The sequence below is a fragment of the Neofelis nebulosa genome, chromosome 17, assembly GCF_028018385.1.
Source record: "Neofelis nebulosa isolate mNeoNeb1 chromosome 17, mNeoNeb1.pri, whole genome shotgun sequence".
In the NCBI taxonomy this organism is placed as follows: Eukaryota; Metazoa; Chordata; class Mammalia; order Carnivora; family Felidae; genus Neofelis; species Neofelis nebulosa.
In genome coordinates, this window is record NC_080798.1 from 25,377,755 (window position 1) to 25,398,486 (window position 20,732).

At 36.5% G+C, this 20,732-nt stretch overlaps 1 protein-coding gene and 1 pseudogene across 1 annotated transcript in view; both read right to left on the reverse strand.

The window, feature by feature from the left end:
• Positions 1-20,732, reverse strand: part of LOC131499193 (uncharacterized) — a 62,129-nt gene that overhangs the window by 9,013 nt on the left and 32,384 nt on the right. The gene's annotated exons all lie outside the window — the stretch shown is intronic.
• LOC131500026 (small ribosomal subunit protein uS9-like) lies at positions 2,133-3,428 on the reverse strand (annotated as a pseudogene).

Consider the following 20,732-nt stretch of genomic DNA (forward strand, 5'->3'; position numbering starts at 1 on the left):
AAAGTGGAAATGGAAAAGGTTTCTATTCCTTTCTACCCTCACTTAAGTTCTAAACTATTTCAAATAAGTCAATAATCTATTACAAAAGCAGAAAAAAATTCTGACCTCAACCATAAAATAGTTACCAAAAAACAAAAAAGCACCCCATATATTTAACTACATGATAAATATTAGGAAAGTGAGTAACTTTATTTTAGTCCCTAATACACTGAAAGCAATTACCCTATTGTTCATAAATGGAACAGGAATAGGGGAGAAAGGTTTTCCATCAATATAGTAGATTTAATAAATGCAAGAAGCATAACATCCCACTTCAGACATACTAATTGAGATATAACCAAAAAACAAAACTTGTTTTAATACAGAGCTAAATCCAAAAGCAATAGAGAATTTCCCAAATGCAAAAAAGTGGGAAACATTAAAAGAGCACAGTGGGGAAGGGACACATGAATAGAATTCATACTCTTCATCTCAGAACTATATACAAATAATGGAACAATCTAAAACAGACATTTTAAGATGTTAGAATATGACATTTTGAAACATGCCTTTAATGTTCAAAGAGAAAACAAAGAAATAGATTTCATTCGGCAAGAACAGGCCATTGTGAAAGAAAAAACTCCCACATTATATTTAGTTGTCATATCTCGTTTCTTCCAATCTCTGACAATGCTACAGTCTTCCCTTATTTTTCGTGATCATGACTCTTAAAGACTACTGATTGGTTTACTCTGTCAAATATATCTCATTTGGGTTTGGCTGATGACTGGACTAAGGTTATACATTTTGGCAAGAGTACACAGAAATGATGAATCCTTCCCAGTGCATCACATCATGGGTTTCATGATATCAATGTTTTATTATTGTGATGTTCACCTTGATCATTTATTAAGCGATTTATTAAGATAAATTTTAGCAGGTTTCATTCTGATAAATTTACTATCTTTCCCTTTGTGATTAATGAAGATATACTTTGGGGGACATTCTTTGAATCTATATGAGTTTTACTTCTCAAATTTTCACTCACTAATTTTACAATCAATTGGTGGATCTTGTCTACAATAATTATTACTGTGTTTAGCTAATATTTCTTTTCTATTTTCCTCATATCTTACATCTTTCCACAGTTTTAATTGGAATTTTACTATAAGCGAGAATTGTTCATTTTCCCCATTTTTTTTATCTGTATCAGTATGGACTCATGGATATTTACATTATTCTATGAATTATAATCCAGTGATTTCATTATTTCTTTTGCTCAAATTGCTCCAGCTTCGGCCATTAGAACTCTTTCCGGTTGACTCCCATGTTTTTTCAACAATATCCCCCTGCCTTTTTAAAAGCATTTTGTTATTACCTGGCACACATCAAGGTGTCCCAGGCACCTTTAGTATTTTCTCTCAGTCCTAGAATCAACAACTTCTCCAAGGAGCCCTGGTTCCTTTTATTTGAGGAAATAAAATATTTACTTAGAAATAAAAAACTGGATCCTAGGTTTATTCATTACTATTGGGGTGTCATACCTTTTAGTCACTCTCAGTGGACATTGGTAGGAAACATGCATAACAACCCACACATATATTGATATCTCAGATACCAAACCAAACCCAAACCAACAGAGTTCATTTTAGCCTTCTCTTTTCTTGATTTATGAGAACCCAGTTCTTGTTATTTAAAACATTTACCTATTTGTTCAGTTTGAATACACATATAAGGCAGTTTCAGAATTGCTGATCTATGCCCCTGTAAGAAATACATTTACTGACTAGATTACAGCATTAATGTGCAGTTCTTTTTAACATTACAGTATCCGGTGAAGATGTTATTTTCGAAAAAAACTTGGAATAAAGCTCTTTTCTTCCTCCATCCCCTTTAATGTCACTCCTTCCTCATTCCTTTTTTTTCAACGTTTTTTTTTTTTTTTTTTTTTTTTTATTTATTTTTGGGACAGAGAGAGACAGAGCATGAACGGGGGAGGGGCAGAGAGAGAGGGAGACACAGAATCGGAAACAGGCTCCAGGCTCCGAGCCATCAGCCCAGAGCCTGACGTGGGGCTCGAACTCACGGACCGCGAGATCGTGACCTGGCTGAAGTCGGACGCTTAACCGACTGCGCCACCCAGGCGCCTCCTTCCTCATTCCTGATACCTAGTTCCCATCACCCCACTTTTATGCACCCCTTTCCCACCTACCCCCTATAGGTTACCAATCACTTTAGTTTCCAGTTTATCCTCCCAGTACGGATTCTATACAAATGAGCAGATGTGTATGTACTGTCTTATTATCTCCTTCTTTCTTACACAAAAGAATAGTATACTATGGATACTCCTGTGCTTTACTTTTGTCACTTAACAGCATATTATCCTGGCAACACTCCATATCAATTGATATAGATAATTCTCATTCTTTTTTTACAGCTCCATTATTCCACTGCATGGACATACCATAGTTTAATCACTTTGCTATGTATGGGCATTTAGACTGTTTCCAACATTTTGCAATTACATTACACTACTTTGATGCAGTGAGTATCTTGTATGTATGCATTTTTATATTGTTGGAGGTAAAATCCCAGAAATGGTCAAAAAATTAACAAATACATATTTTTAGGTATTACCAAATTTCCCTTCCAAAGGATTGTAACAATTCACACTCTCAACAGCAATGTATAGGAGTATCCATATCTTCACAGCTTCACCAACGAAGTATACGGTCATATTTTAAAATTTTTGTCATTGATAGGTATTATTTTAATTTGCATTTCTCTAATTATGAGTGAATTTGAACTTTTTTCATATACTTTAGGCCATTGCTATGTCTTACTTTTTTGAGTTGTCTCTTCATGTCTGATTCACATTTTTACAACAGGTTTTTGGAACTCTGTCCCAAACTCAAATTTTTTGTTTTGTTTTATTTCAAAACCTTAAATCTCAGAACCACTGTTTATTACCAAGGTGAACTCTGATCTTCACAATGGGCTTATCAATAGGATTTCTGGTAGGAAGTATGGGTACCAGAGCCTCCAAACTTTTTGGATTTGCTGCAATGGGGATCCACTACCACCAGCAGGGTCCAGTCATACTGGATGGGGATGTCTGTGAGCTCCTTCTTGGAAGCCTCATCCACATATTTCTAGTAATAAGTACACCAGGGCTTTGGAGCTGGTACTGGTGAACTGTGCAAACCTGGACCATGTAACTACCACTGTTCACGCAGACTCAGACATCCACCCCAGGAAATCATTCCTTGCCCAGAAGCACAACAGGTTCCAGTAGCTTGTACTGTAGTGTGCACTGATGGATCATCTCCAGGGACTGTCCATTCACCTGGATAAGGCCATTGCCCTGTTTGCAATGCACCAGGATGTGCACTGGCCACCTTCCTGTGTCCAAGGACCTGCATGAACTGTAGAGGGCCCTTGGACTACATAGCTACCAGTGGGGCAAGAGCTCCTCACTGCCTGGCACTGCAACCTGAAAAGCTTTTGTCCCTCAAATTTTAAAAGCTATTTAAATATAAAAAGTATTGTCCTTTTTATGGGTATATATTATGAATATTTTCCCCCAGTTTCTCTTTGAAAAACTTTTATTTACGGGATTTTTTTTTGTTATGCAATAATTTAACTTAGTGAAATTTATCAACCTTTTCTTTTAATGCTTCTGGATTTTAAGTCACAGTTAGCAAGCCTACATACCAACTATAGAGGAATTAACTTATGTTAATGGTAGATAACAATGGCTCTTTTAATAATAGTGCAGGGACAAGTGGGTAGCCATTTGGGAAATGCTAAAAGTGGATCATTCATTGTTCCATGAAAAAAAGTAGATCATTTCCAAAAAAAATTTCCAAAAACTTTCCAAACTTCAGCAAAGTTGTCAGATACAAGAATAAAAATCAACTCTGTTCTTATACACCAGGGATGAATAACTTGAAGAGAAAACTAAAAAAGCAATTCCAATAAAATACTTAGGAATGAATCTAACCAAGGACTTAAGATTTTATGCTGAACACACTGCTGAAAGAAATCAAGCAAGATCTAAATAAATGAAAAGACAATCATACTCATAGATAGGAAGACTTAACATCATTAAGATGTCAGTATTACCCAAGCAATCTATAAATTCAATATAATCCCCATCAAAAGTCCAACAGCCTTTTTGGCAGAAATGGAAAAGCAGATCCTCATTTTTATACGGAATCACAAGGGGCCCTGAATAACCAAAATAATCTTGTAAAGGAATAAAGTTGGAGAACCCACACTTCCCAACTTTGAAACTAACTACAAAGCCACAATAATTAAAACAATATGGGCATAAGAACAAACATAAAGAACAATGGACTAGAAAGAAACCCTCACACATATGGTCAACTGATTTTCGACAAGGGTGTCAAGACCATTTAGTGGGAAAGGATGGTTTTTCAACAAATAGTACTGGGAAAACTGTATATCACATGCAAAAGAATGAAGTTGGACCCTAACCCAGACCTTATACAAAAATTAATTCAAAAATGGATCAAAGACCTAAATGTAAAAACTAAAATTACAAAAGTCTTTAAGAGAACATTGAGGAAAATCTTCATGGCACTGGATTTGACAACAGTTTAATGGATATGACAACAAAAGTAAAAACAGGTAAACTGGACTGCATCAAAATTTAAAACTTCTGGGAAAAAAAAACACAGTTAACAGTGAAAAGGCAACCCACAGAATAGAATATTTGCAAATCACGAATCTGATAAGGGGTAAATATCCAGAATATATAAAGAACTCCTACAACTCAACAACAAAATACAAATAGCCTGATTAAAAAAAATTTTTTTTTAATGTTTATTTTTTTGAGACACAGAGAGAGTCAGAGCACAAGCAGGGAAGGAGGAGCAAAGAGAGGGAGACACAGAATCTGAAGCAGGCTCCAGGCTCTGAGCCGTCAGCACAGCTGACTCAACACGGGACTCAAACCCACGAACCACAAGACCGTGACCTGAGCCAAAGTCAGATGCTTAACCAACTGAGCCATCGAGGTGCCCCACAAATAGCCTGATTTTAAAATGAGCAAAGAGCACTAGAATAAATGTTTCTCAAACAAAAATATATACAAGGTCAACAAGGATTTGAAAAGATGGCCAACATCATTAATCATTAGGGAAATGCAAATCAAAACCACAATGAGGTATCAACTCACACCCAAAAGGACAGCTACTAACGAGAGAAAATAATAAATGTTAGCAAAGATACAGAGAAACTGGAACACTTGGGCACAGCTGGTGGGAACAAAAAATGGTACAAGTCTCTATGGAAAACATTCATGTTGGTTTCTCAAAAAATTAAGAACAGAATTACCATATGATCCAATAATTCCATTTCTGGGAATATATCCAAAAGAACTGAATACAGAGTCTCAAAGAAGTATTTATATACCCACAATCACAGCATCATTATTCACAATGGCCAAAAGGTGGAAACAACCCAAGTGTCTATCAACCAATAAATGGATAAAGAAAATGTGGTAATTGCATACAATGGAATATTATTCAACCTTAAAAAGAAAGGAAGTTCTGGGGTGCCTGGATGACTCAGTAGGTTGAGCGTCTGACTCTTGATTTTGGCTCAGGTCATGATCCTAAGGTCGTGGGATCGAGCCCCATGTCAGGATCCATGCTGAGTGTGGAGCCTGCTTAAGATTCTCTCTCTCCCTCTGCTCCTCCCCCCGCCCCAAACAACAGAAAAGAGAAAGGAGATTCTGATACTCCTACAACACAGATGAACCATGAACACATGATGCTAAGTGAAATAAACCAGTCACAAAAAGACAAATATTGTGTGATTCTACTTAACTGACATACCTAGAATAGTCATATTCTTAGAGATGGAAAGTAGAATAGAGGTTAGTGGGGACAGGGGCGAGGGAAGAATGGGAGTTGTTGTTTAAGGCTATAGAGTTTCAGTTTTAGAAGATGAAAAAGTTCTGGAGATCAACAGTAAAAGATGTGAAAGTACTTAATACTACTGAACTATATACTTAAAAATAGGATGGCAAATTTTATATTTTTTGTATGTTACCACAATTAACAATAAAAACAAAAAAAATTAGGTAAGTTGGATCTCATTAAAATTAAGAATTTTGTGCATCAAAGGACACTATTAAAAAAGTGAAAAGACAACCTGCAGAATGGAAAAAAATACTTGCAAATTATACTTCTGACAAGGGATTAATACTGAAAATATATAAAGAGTTTCTATAATTTAAACAACCAAAACAACCTAATTAAAAATGGGTAAAGGAGTTGAATAGACATTTCTCCAAAGAAGAAATACAAATGGCCAATAAGAACCAGAAAAGATGCTTAACATTGCTAGTGTTTAGGGAAATGCATATCAAAACCCAGTAAGATAACAGTTCACACCTACTAGGATTAGGTTATTTAAAAAAAAATTGGAAAATGACAAATGCTGGTACGAATATAGAAAAACTGGAACCCTCATGCATTGCTTGTGGGAATGTAAAATAGTGCAACCACTGTGGAAAAGAGTTTTACGTTTCCTCAAAAGGTTAAACACAAAACTACTATATGACCCAGCAATTCCACTCCTAGGTATATATCCAAAAGAACTGAAATTAGGGATTCGAACACATATCTGTACACCAATGTTCATTACAACAACCCTACTGTCTATCAGATGAATGGATTAAAAAATGTAGTATGTACATAAAATGGTAATTATTCAGCCATAAAAAGTAATGAAATTTTCATATATGCTACAACATAGACAGGCCTTGCAAACATTATGCTTAGTAAAATAAGCCAAACACAGAAGGACAAATATTATATGATTCCACTTATATATGAGATACCTGGAAAAAGCACATTCACAGAGACACAAAGGAGAGACTGCCAGGGATTTGGGGGAGGTGTGGTGGTGGAGTGGGGAGGAAGAGATTGTTTAATGGGTACAGGGTTTATGTTGGGAATGATAAAAAAGTTTTAAGTATAAATAGCAATGATGACTACACAGAAATGTGAATGTTTTTAATTCCACTTAACTGTACACTTAAATGGTGAAAATGATAAATATTGTATGTATTTTACCACAATAAAAATGAGAAGAAGAAAAGGTCTATCTTTACCCTAGTAATTTGAAATACTACCTTTCTCATATACTAACTTTCCATATGAATTTGGGTCTAATTCTGCACTTTTTATTCTTTTCCACTGGTTTATTTGTCCCTGCCAATGCTACAATGTTTTAATTAATAAGGCTATTCAACTCTTACAGTTTTTTTTTAAAGTTTCTCTTTTTAAGTGTTTTCCTGGCTAAAAGTAATATTGAAGAAGAAAACCAAAGCAGGAGGCATCACAATCCCAGACTTTAGCCTCTACTACAAAGCTATAATCATCCAGACAGTATACTATTGGCACAAAAACAGACACACAGACCAATAGAATAGAATAGAGAACCCAGAACTGGACCCACAAATGTATGGCCAACTAATCTTTGACAAAGCAGGAAAGAGTATCCAGAGGAAAAAAAGACTGTCTCTTCAACAAATGGTGCTGGGAGAACTGGACAGCAACATGCCGAAGAATGAAACTAGACTACTTTCTTAACAGGATACACAAAAATAAACTCAAGATGGATGAAGAAACTGAATGTGACACAGGAAACCATCAAAACCCTAGAAGAGAAAGCAGGCAACAACCTTTGACCTCAGCCACAGCAATTTCTTACTCAACACATCTCCAAAGGCAAGGGAATTAAAAGCAAAAATGAACTATTGGGACCTCATCAAGATAAAAAGTTTCTGCACTGCAAAGAAAACAATCAACAAAACTAAAAGGCAACCAACAGAATGAGAAAAGATATTTGTAAATGACATATTGGATAAAGTGCTAGAATTCAAAATCTATAAAGAACTCACCAAACTCCACACCCAAAAAACAAATAATCCAGTGAAGAAATGGGCAGAAGACATAAATAGACACTTTTCCAAAGAAAACATCCAGATGGTCAACAGACACATGAAACAATGCTCCATGCCACTCATCATCAGGGAAATACAAATCAAAGCCACATTGAGATACCACCTCACACCGGTCAGAATGGCTAAAATGAACAAATAAGGAGACTATAGATGCTGGCGTGGATGTGGAGAAACAGGAACCCTCTGGCACTATTGGTGGGAATGTAAATTGGCGCAGACACTCTGGAAAACAGTGTGGAAGTTCCTCAAAAAATTAAAGATACAATTACCCTATGACCCAGCAATAGCACTGCTGGGAATTTACCCAAGGGATACAGGAGTGCTGATGCATAGGGGCACACATACCCCAATGTTTATGGCAGCACTTTCAATAATAGCTAAATTATGGAAAGAGTCTAAATGTCCATCAACTGATGAATGAATAAAGATGTGGTTTATAAATACAATGGATTACTACTTGGCAATGAGAAAGAATGAAATCCTGCCATTTGCAGCAACATGGATGGAACACTGGTGGGTATTATGCTATATGAAATAAGTCTGTCAGAGAAAGACAGATACCATATGTTTTCACTCATACGTGGATCTTGAGAAACTTAACAGAAGACCATGGGGGAAGGGGGGGTAGTTACAAACAGAGGGAGGGAGAAAAACCATAAGACACTCTTAAATACAGAGAACAAACTGAGGGTTGATGGGGGGTGAGGGAGAGGGGAAAGTGGGTGATGGGTATTGAGGAGGGCACTTGTTGGGATGAGCACGGGGTGTTGTATGGAAGCCAATTTGACGATAATTTATATTTTTAAAAATCTAAAAAAAAAGTGTTTTCCTGGCTATTTCTAAAATCAGTTTTATTGAGATATAATTCACATCCCATACAATTTTCCTATTTAAAATGTACAATTTGGTGATTTCTGTTACACTCACAGGGTTTTGAATCCAATTTTAGGACACTTTTCCTCTTCCAAAAGAAGCTCTGTACTAATTAACAACTGTTCCCCATTCTCCCTCTAACCCTTTCCCAGCCCTAAACCATTATTCTATTTATATATCTGTTAATATTAGTCTGTTTATATATCTGCTTATGTGAACATTTCTTATAATTGGAATCATAAAGTATGTGATCTTTTGTAACTGACTTCTCTCACATAGCACATTTTCAAATCATTCATGTTGTAGCATATATCAATACTTCCTTTCTTTTTATGTCAAATAATACTCTATTATATGGATATATCACATTTGTTGATTATCAGTTGATGGACATCAGGACTGTTTCTACTTTTTAGCTATTGTGAATAATGCTGCTAATAACATTCACAAAGGTTTTGTGTCCACTTCTGTTTTCAGTCTCTTGGGTTTATACCTAAGAATGGAATTGCTGGATCATATTATAATTGTGTATTTAACGATTTGAGGAACTGACAGATTGTTTTCAAAGTGACTGCACCATTTTACATTCCTAATAGCAATATATGAGTGTTTCAACTTTTCCACTTCCTCACCAATACTTGTTATTTTCTGTCTTTATTATTGCATCTTAGTGGTGTCAAGTGATATCTCATGATTTTGATTTGCATTTCTCTAATGACTAACAAAAATTTTGGTATAGTTGTTGGTCATTTGTATATCTCCTTTGGACCAATTCTATTCAAATCTTTTGTCCATTTTTTAAATTGGATTATTTCTTTTTATTATTGAGGAATAAGAATTCTTTATACATTCAAGATATAAGTTCCTTATAAGATATGTGATTTGCAAATAGTTTTTTCCATCCTGTGAGTTGTCTTTCTACTTTCTTGATATCATCTGCAGCAAAAAAAAAGTTTTGAATTTTGATATCATCCTATGTATGTATGTATGTATGTATGTATGTCATTTGAGCTCTGGGTGTCATATTTAAGAAAACACTGCCTAACCCAAAGTCACTGAGATGTACCGCTATGCTTTTAGTTTCATTAGCTCTTATATTTAGGTTTATGATCTATTCTGAATTAATTTTTATGTGTGGCATAAAACAGGTCCCCAACTTCATTCTTTTGCATACTCAGCATGGTATTCCAATACTATTTATTGAAAAGACTATTATTTCCCATTTAATTTCTTTAGGACCTTTACTAAAATCAATTGATGATTTTCCTGGCTATTTTTGCATGTTTGTTTTTCCATATGAACCTTAAAATCAGCTTGTCTGACTCCATAAAACAATTTAATAGGATTTTTATTAACATTGCACTGATTTTATAAATTAACCAGGGAGGATTAACATTTTTATGATGTTGAATCATCCTATTCAACAACAAAGGACATTTTACCATTTGTTTAAATCTGCTTTAGTGTCTTTTAGGAGTGTTTTCAATTTTCCTTGTATAGATTTTATACCTTTCTTATTAAATTTATTCTAAACATTTAATCCTCCATGTTGCTATTGTAAATGGGCTTTCCTCTAACATTATGTTCAGTTTAAGCTATCTGTATACATGAAAGTTGATTTTTATATGTTAATTTTAAATCCTGATCCTTCACTGAATTCTTTTATTGTAGGAGTTAGTTTATTATTGATTCTCTGGAGTACAGCTATACTATGATCTGCAAAGAGATAGTGTTCTACTTGTTCTTTACCCGTTTTTATGCCTCTTACTGATTTCTCTTAATTTAATTCCCTTGGCTAATTTACCTCTAACAAAATGCCGAACAGTAGTGAAGATAGTGTGGATGCTTGTTCTTGACATTAATGGAGATGCCTGTAGTGTTTCCCCTTTTTAAATAAGATATAGTTTTAATGCTAAGATGTATACTTCATCAAGTTAAAAAAGTAGTATTCAAGGGGCGCCTGGGTGGCGCAGTCGGTTAAGCGTCCGACTTCAGCCAGGTCACGATCTCGCGGTCTGTGAGTTCGAGCCCCGCGTCAGGCTCTGGGCTGATGGCTCGGAGCCTGGAGCCTGTTTCCGATTCTGTGTCTCCCTCTCTCTGCACCTCCCCCGTTCATGCTCTGTCTCTCTCTGTCCCAAAAATAAATTAAAAACGTTGAAAAAAAAAAAAATTAAAAAGTAGTATTCAAGGGGCGCCTAGGTGGCTTAGTTGGTTAAACATCTGACTTCAGCTCAGGGCATGGTCTTGCAGTTCATGGGTTCAAGCCCCTCGTCGGGCTCTGTACTGACAGCTCAGAGCCTGGAGCCTGCTTCATATTCTGTGTCCCTGTCTCTCTCTGCCCCTCCCTCACTCATGCTCTGTCACTCTCTCCTCTCAAAAATAAATAAACATTAAAAAAAAATTTTTTTTAAGTAGTCTTCAATTCCTATTTTCTTGAGTGTCTCTATCATGAATGGGTACTTATTTTTGCCAAAGGTTTTCTTAGTATCTACTGAGATAACTGTATTATTTTTTCTTTATAGTTAATAACATGGTATATAACACTAATAGGTTCCCTCATATTGAACCAATCCTGCATTCCTGGAATAAATCCTGCCTTTGTTTTCCCTCTGTCTAGAATTTGCTTTCCCTGGTTTTCCTTCATCTATTCAGACCTTATAAAATATCTCCTCCTCAGAGATGCATTCCCTGGAACATTTAATCAAAAGCAGCCTTCCAGTTAACCTCTAGGACAGTACCCTATTTTAATTTCTTACTCAGCACTTATTACTGATATTTCCCCCATATATCCCATATGTATATACCTCTACATATACCTTCAACCATTATGACAACACTGAACCTGTCTTGGTAGTAGATTTCTTACTGTATGCCCAAAATATATAGTACCTGGCATACGTTAGGCACTCAATAATTGTTGATAATAAATGTATTGCCATTTTGGGTTGACTATTATTACAAATGTGATTTTATCAAGCAAAAAATAAGAGTAACAAAAACCTATCTCTCACTACACTTATGGCATAAATCCAGATTTCTAACTTTAAAGAGAAAGTTACAAACTCAAATAAAATTGAAGTCAGCAGCTCTTTAGCTAGTCTAAATCCGTGAACTGAAAAAAATAACTAGTACTAAAAAATTCTAATACTAAAATCAAAGTTTCCTTTCTTTCAGTTAATATTTTCTAATTAAAATTTCTCATTAAAATTTGTTACAAAATTTATCAGTAAAGGAGTTAACATTTAAATTGGTTGAACAAACCAATGTAAACAACTTGCTGTATCTAATAAAAAACAAAATGTACTTCAACAGATTTTAGTATTATAACTTCACCAGCAAAAAAAAAAAAAAAAAAAATTAACTCACAAAAATTAATTTTAACTTTATATAAAAGAAACCACAAAAGACAGAAAGGTGGTAAACTCTCTCAATTACCTGTAAAAGGTGATGATTTCTCTGAGTGTTTTACTTTTAGAAGTTTCCTATTAATAAATATATAACCACAGGGACAAGATTTACATGCAACAGGAACCTGGAAGGGGGAAAAAAAAGGAAAAAAATATATTACTATTTTACTTATCAAGTGTTTATGTGGTCTCTTTAACTAAACAATAAATTACTCAAAGGTAGAAATCTCATTTTTATTTAAACTCCACCTCCTCATAAAAATTACTCAAGATAGGAAATCATACCCATCCCATTCTCCTAGTCCTTTACAGTTCCATGCATACGGTGAATGTTTAATAACACTAATATAAGTGGCCACAGGAAGAATGTAAAGAAAAAAAATAAAATAAAACTATTTCCTGAAATGTCTCAGAATATTTACAACATGGATTAGATTAGAAGAAAACAACTGGTTAGGAAACTATTATATTAATTCCAGTATGAGAGGCTGTTGGCCTGTTCTACAATGCTGGCAGGGGAATGTATTTCAAAAAAAACAAAGACATTTTAAAGGGAGGAAAGAGGGGCACCTGGGTGGCTCAGTCTTGGTTTCAGCTCAGGTCATGATCTTACAGTTCGTGAGTTCAAGCCCAGCATTGGGCTCTGGACTGACAGCAGAGAGCCTGCTTGGGATTTCTCTTTCCCTCTCTCTCTCTCTCTCTCTCTACCCCACCCCTGCTTGTACTCTCTCTATCTCTCTCAAAAAAAATTTTTTTTTGTCTTTTATTTTTTGGTCCATTGGTTATTTCAGGGTATGTTGTTTAATTTCTATAAATTTATGAGTTTGCTAGTTTTTCTTTCTGTTGTTGATTTCTAACTTCACCCTGTTGTGGAAAAATACTCTGAATGATATGTCTTTAAAAAATGAACTTTGATTCTTACCTTATGCCATATAAAAATAATATTTCAAAATGAAACTTCTAGAAAATACTAAAAAAAAAATCTGCCTTCAAGAGTTTGAACATGAGAGAGGAAGAGGGCCAGTACCAATTACTGGAAAAGGATCATTTACAATAGCCAGTTTAAGGGAAAGAAGGTGGAAGACTACAAAAAAGATGCCAAACATAGGTTCTCCTAGTCTCTGGTTGAGGAAAAACCTTGAACAAATCTCATAAGCCCTGCGGGTTTTCTGTTTTCTTTTCTAAAGTCTTTACTACCAGAAGTAAGTCATGATCTTTACATATCTTTATTTAATTTTTTAAAAATTATTCTTAACATTTATTTATTTTTAAGAGACAGAGACAGAGCATGAGCAGGGGAGGGGGAGACGGACACACAGAATCCGAAGCAGGCTCCAGGCTCTGAGCTGTTTGTTAGCACAGAGCCCGACGTGGGGCTTGAACTCACAAACTGCGAGACCATGACCTGAGCCGAAGTTGGACGCTCAGCCGACTGAGCCACCCAGGCACCCCTATTTATTTAATTTTTTAGAGAGAGAGAGCAGGCAGGCACACATGAGGGGGTGAGGGGAAGAGGAAGAGAGAATGGTTTTCTTCTTTAATTTTTTTAATGTTTATTTTTGAGAGAGAGAGAGACAGCACAAACGGTAGGTGCAGAGAGAGAGACACACACAGAATCCGACGCAGTTTCCAGACTCTGAGCTGTCAGCACAAAGCCCAAAGTAGACCTCGAACTCAAGGACCACCAGATCATGACCTGAGCCAAAGTCGGGTGCTCAACTGACTGAGCCACCCAGGCACCCCCACATATTTCTAAGTGAAAAAATGATTATGTCATTTAACAGCTTTATTAAGTTATAAGAAACATGCAATAAACTATACATATTTTAAATGCACAATTAGACAAGTTTTAACAATTATATATGCCCATGAAACCATCACCACAATCAAGACAGTGAATATATCCATCATCCCCAAGTTTCATGTGCCTTTGTAATCTACCCTCCTGCCTCTCCTTAGCACCTTCAATATTCCCAAGCAACTACTGATCACCATTCTGCCACTACAGATCAATTTGAATTTTCTAGAGTCTTATATAAATGGAATCATAAGTACATGTTTTGTTTAGCTTCTTTCACTCAGCATAATTATTTTGAGATTTTTCCATGCTGTTGCATGTAACAAGTTCATATCTTTTATTGCTGAATATTATTCCATAAAGACATACCACAGTTTATCTACCTACCTTGCTGATGTACGTTTTGACTGTTTTCAGTTTTTTAGTTATTACAAATAAAGCTGCTATGAACTTTCATGCAAAGTCTTTGTATATACATACACATTTTTTTCTCTTGAATAAATAGCTATAAGTGGAATGGCTGGATCATAAGGTAGATTTAACTTTTTGAGAAAACTACCAAACTATTTCCCAAAGTGGTTGGACCATTTTACATTCCCAACAGCAGTGTATAAGAGGTCTAGTTCCTCCTCATCAATAGTTGGTATGCTCAGTGTTTTAACTTTAGTCATTCCAGTAGGGTTTCCTTGTGATAATATGCATATCCCTAATGCTACTGAGCATTTCTCCATGAGCTTACTTGCTATCTACTATACATCTACTCTGGTGAAGTTTCTATTCAAATTTTTGCCTATTTTTTAATTGGGTTGTTTGTTTCTTAATATTAACCTTTGAGAAACCTTTACATATTCTGGATATAAGTCTTCTATTACATACATGCTTTGCAAAGGTTTTTATCTGTTTGTGTCTCCTTTCTCTGAACAGAGATTTTCAAAGAACTAAAGTTTTAATTTTGATTAAGCCCAGTTTATCTTTTTTTCTTTTATGGGTCATGCTTTTGGTGTTGTAATTAACAAACAATTGCCTAACTTAAGTTCACAGTTTTTATGGTATTTTCTAGAAGTTCAATAGTTTAAAATTTTTCACGTAGGTCTACAATCCATCTTGAAATATTATTTGTATATCACACAAGGTAAGGATTAAAGTTAATTTTTTAAGACAGATATTATTCAATCACAACAGGATGAAGTTAGAAATCAACAACAGAAAGGAAAACTAGCAAATTCATAAACTTGTGGAAATTAAACAACATATTCTGAAATAATCAATGGATAAAAAAAGAAATGATAAGGAAAATGAGAAAACACAGAGATGAATGAAAACAAAACTACAACCTACAAAACTCATGGGACACAGTGAAGGCAATGCTAAGGAGGAAAGTTATAGCTGTAGTTATAGCTGTTATGTTAAGAAAGAAGATCTCAAATCAACAACCTAACTTTACCACTTAAAGAACTAGAAAGAAAAGAGCAAACAAAACCCAAAGCCAGCATAAAAGAGGATATAGTATAGATTAGAAATAAATAAAATAGAGAATAGAGAAACAATAAAGAAAATCAATGAAACAAAAGTTGGTTTCTTTGAAAAGATGAACAAAATTGACAAGCCTTTCACTAGAGACAAAAAAGAGAAGACTTAATTACAGACATACCTCATTTTATTACTTTGTTTTACTGTACTTCACAGATACTCCTTTTTACATATTGAAGGTTTATGGCAACCCTGCAAGTCTACCAGCACCATTTTCCAATAGCATTGGCTCACTTTGTATCTTTGTCACATTGTGGTAATTCTTGAAATATTTCAAACTTTTTCATTATTATCTTTGTTATGGCAACCTGAGATCAGTGATCTTTGATGTTACTATTTGAATTGTTCTGGGATGCCCTGAAACCACACCCATGTAAGACAGCAAATTTAATTGATAAATGTGTGTGTTCTGAATGTTCCACCAAATAGCCATTCTCCCTTCTATCTCCCTCTCCTCAGGCCTCCCTATACCCTAAGACACAACAATATTGAAATCAGGTCAGTTAATAACCCTATAACGGCCTTTAAGTATTCAAGTCAAAGGAAAAGTCACATATCTCGCTTTAAAGCCAAAGCTAGAAATGATTAAGCTTAGTGAGAAAGGCATGTCAAAAGCCAACACAAGCCAAAAGCTAGGCCTCTTGCACCAAACAGCCAAATTAAAAATGCATTAAAAAAAATTCTTGAGGGAAATGGTACTACTCCAGTGAACACATGAATGATAAGAAAGTGAAACAGCCCTATAGCTCATATGCAGAAAGTTTTAGTGGTGTGGATAGAAGATCAAACCAACCACAACATTCCCTTAAGCCAAAGGCTAATTCAGAGCAAGGCCCTAACTTTCTTCAATTCTATGAATGCTGAGAGAGGAAAGGAAGTTGCAGAAGTCTGAAGCTAGTAGAGGTTGGTTCATGAGGTTTAAGGAAAGAAGCCAGGTCCATAACATAACAGTACAAAGTGAAGCAGCAAGTGCTGATGGAGAAGCAGCAGTGGGTTGGTTATCTGGAAGATCTAGCTAAGATAATTAATGAAGGTGGCTACACTAAATAACAGATTTTCAGTGTAGATGAAACAGCCTTATATTGGAACAAGATGCCATCTAGGACTTTCATAGCCTCAAAAGACAGGCTGGGTTCCTTGTAGGCTAATGTATCTAGTGACTGTAAGTTGAAGACAATGCTCATTTACCATTTCAAAGATCCTAGGGCCCTTAAGAATTATACTAAATCTGCCTATGCTCTATAAATGGAAAAACCAAGCCTAGAGAGCACACCTGTTTACCACATGGTTTACTGAATAGTTTAAGCCCACAGAAAAGATTCCGTTCAAAATATCACTGTTCATTGACAATGCACCTGATCATCCGAGAGCTCTGATGGAGATGTACAGTGACACTAATGTTTTCATGCCTGCTAACACAACATACATGCTGCAGCCCATGGATCAAGGAGCTATTTTGACTTTCAAGTCTTCTTATTCAAGAAATACATTTTGTAAGGCTCTAGCTCCCATAGACAGTGATTCCCCTGATGGATCTAGGAAAAATGAATTGAAAACCTTATGGAAAAAATTCACCATTCTGGATGCTATCAAGAACATTCATGATTCAGGAGTGTCTGGGCAGCTCGGTAAGCGTCCGACTTTGGTTCAGGTCATAATCTCACTGTTAGTGTCAGGCTCTGTGCTAACAGTTTGGACACTAGGGACATCTGGGTGGCTCAGTTGGTTAAGTGTGCAACTCTTGGTTTCAGCTCAGGTCATAATCTCACGGTTCGTGAGGTTGAGCCCCATGTCGGGCTCCACTCTGGCAGCATGGAAACTTCCTGAGATTCTCTCTCCCTCCTTCTCTGCCCCTCCCCTGCTTGCTCCCTCTCTCAAAATAAATTAATTAAAAAAAGGACTGACTCCAATTTTGAAAGAAGTTTTACTATGAGTAAATGCTATTCACAGCATTGCATGCTACAGAGAAACTGTGAAAGGAAGAACTTCACTGTTGTCTTATTTTAAGAAACTGCCACAGTTACCTGAACCTCCAGCAATCACTACCCTAATTAATCAACAGCTATCAACATCAAGGCAAAACCTTTCACCAGCAAAAAGATCACAACTCACTGAAAGCTCAGATGATGGTTAGCATTTTTGAGCAATGAAGTACTTCTTTTTATTAAAGAGAGAGAGAGAGTGCAAGTAAGGGAGAAGGGCAGAAGAGAGAATTTTAAGCAGGCTCCATGCTCTGAGCAGAACCCGACATTCAGGGCTTAATCCCATGACCCTGGGATCATGACTTGAGCCAAAATCAAGACTCAGATGCTCAACCAACTGAGCCACCCAGGTGCCCTAAATGAAGTATTTTTTAATTAAGGTATATACATTGTATTGTTAGACAAATGCTACTGCACACTTAATAGACTACAGTATAATATAAACATAACTTTTATATGCCTTGGGAAACCTAAAAATTCATCTGGCTTGGTTTATTGCAACATTCACTTTATTGCAGTGGTCTGGGAACTGAACCCATAATATCTCCAAAGCATGCTTATACTAAATCAGAAACAAAAAACAAAAGTGGCGGGGGGGGGGGGGGGGGCAGGGGGGGTGGTTACTACTGATTCTATAGAAATAAAAAGAATTATAAGACAGTACTATGAACAGTATGCTAATGAACTGGATAACATAGATGAAATAGACCAATTCCTAGAAACACAAAACCTAGCAAGACTAAATCATGAAAAAATGGAATATTTAACAGACCTACTAGTAAGGAAACTGAATCAGTAATCAAAAATCTCTAAACAAAGAAAAGTCCTGGACCTGATGGCTTCCTGGCAAATTCTACCAAACATTTAAAGAAGAACTAACACCAGTCCTCAAACTTTTCCAAAACTTGCTGTAACATGAACCATTAGGGACGTTTAAGTGAAGTAAGCCATTTACACAAGATACACACAGTATGACTCCATTTACAGGAGGGACCTATAGCAGTCAAATTAATAGAGACAGAAAATAGATGGATAGGGGCACCTGGATGGCTCGGTCAGTTAAGCATCCAACTTTGGCTCAGGTCATGATCTCAGTCTGTGAGTTCGAGCTCCACGTCGGGCTCTGTGCTGACAGCTCAGAGCCTGGAGCTGCTTCGGGTTCCAGGTCTCCCTCTCTCTCTGCCCCTCCCCTGGTCACACTCTGTCTCTGTCTCTGTCTCTGTCTCTGTCTCTCTCTCTCTCTCTCTCAAAAATAAATATTTTAAAAAAATTTTTAAAAAGAAAATAGATGGGTAGTTGCCAGGGGCTGGGTGGAGGGGCCAATGGAAGTTATTGTTTAATGGGTATAGAGTTTCAGCTTTCAAGATGAAAACTATTCTGGAGATGGACAGTGGTGATTGGTGCACAATAATATGAATGAACTTAATACCACTGAACTGTACACTTAAAGATAGCTAAGATGATAAATTTTACATCATATATCTTACCACAATAAAAAACAATTGGGAAAAAGTTTGTTTTTGGGGGGGATTTTTTTACATGTGCGTATCTAATTATTCTACCAACGCCTGTTGGAAAAAAAATCCTTTTTCTACTACTGTGGTCACCCTGCAGAGGCACATGGATCTCATATCCAAAATTTGGTTCAGATGTTGGCACTGATGATGCTACCCATGTACCAGGAGGGTATGAAAAGGCTTTGGTAACGAGGGTTTGGGGGAGAACAGGGAAAGATCCCAAGCAGGTCCAAAAGACTTGAGAAGTAAGGAAAGGAGGTTAGTTCCATTTTTACCGCAGTTAGGGGGAAGGATTGCTCTCCTACAGGAGAGCAGCTGTGGTTGACATGGTTTGAATGCTCTGTTGGCATGAAAGGAGGGAGTATCCAGGCTTCCTTATCAACTTGCCAAAATGTGGCCAGCAGGAGAAAGAAATGTTGGGGTTTCAAAGCCATCTGCAATCAAACTTGATCAAAAAATGGGAGTCAGGCATTTTATTAAAATTTACTCCTGACATTTACCTGATGGTTGAAATCAGCTGTTTTACTTAATTGAACATGAACTTGTTTAAGCAAACCATTATGGCAATATGTAAGGTCTCTTGTATAGCCTGAGACCAGTAAAGGAGGTGAGGATTTTGCTGAATGCATTGTGTATTTTGAGAAGTAAAAAGAGTGCCTTGGTCACTACCAATAATGTCTAGAACTACAACTGGGATAAGGAATGCCTTAGTAAGGCCTTGTACTGTGGCTTTAGTATGTGCAGAGAAATGTTTGATTTATATTTTGGGTGTCTGTGATGTAAGAAATTCCCAAAATTCTTTACCCCAAAGGGCCAACCTTGGGTAAGGAGTTGTTGCTGCCATTGGCAAGACCAGACGGCCAGACCATTGGCAATAAAAATATAGAGTTGACTGCTGGACAGAGCATCTAGTGCTAAGATAATTGCCTGAAATTTGGCCACTTGTGCTGACCCTTGAGTCCTGCCTTTTTAATTTTTTTATTAATTTTTAATGTTTATTTATTTTTGAGAAAGAGAGACAGACCATGAGTGGGAGAGGGGCAGAGAGAAAGGGAGACACAGAATCTGAAACAGGCTCCAGGCTCTGAGCTGTCAGCACAGAGCCTGACATGGGGCTCGAACTCACAAACAGTGAGATCATGACCTGAGCCGAAGTCAGTGTTTAACCAACTGAGCCACCCAGGTGCCCCTTAATTTTTTTTTTAAGTTTATTTATTTACTTTGAGAGAGACAGAGATAGCATGAGCAAGGGAGGGGCAGAGAGAGAGGGAGAGAGAGAGAATCCCAAGCAGGCTCTGAGCTGTCAGCTGTGAAGCCTGACATGGGGCTCAAACCCACGAACTGAGATCATAACCTGAGTGGAAACCAAGAGTCAGATGCATAATCTTCTGAGCCACCAAGGTGCCCCAAGTCCTGTCTTTGGTCAGCAACATCCCGCTTAAGAAATGGACAGCAGCAGCTTTCCCATGGGCTCCAACAACTGTGATGTCATAGAAAACTGTACAAACTCCCTTTGCTTCACACTCAGTTGATCCCAAGGAGTTCCTTAAGTATCTAAGGGGTCCAGTAAAGGGGTGATGCCCTCCAGCACTGTGGCATCTGACAAAAGACTGAGAAAAAGGGAGACCAACCGTCCTACAGGTG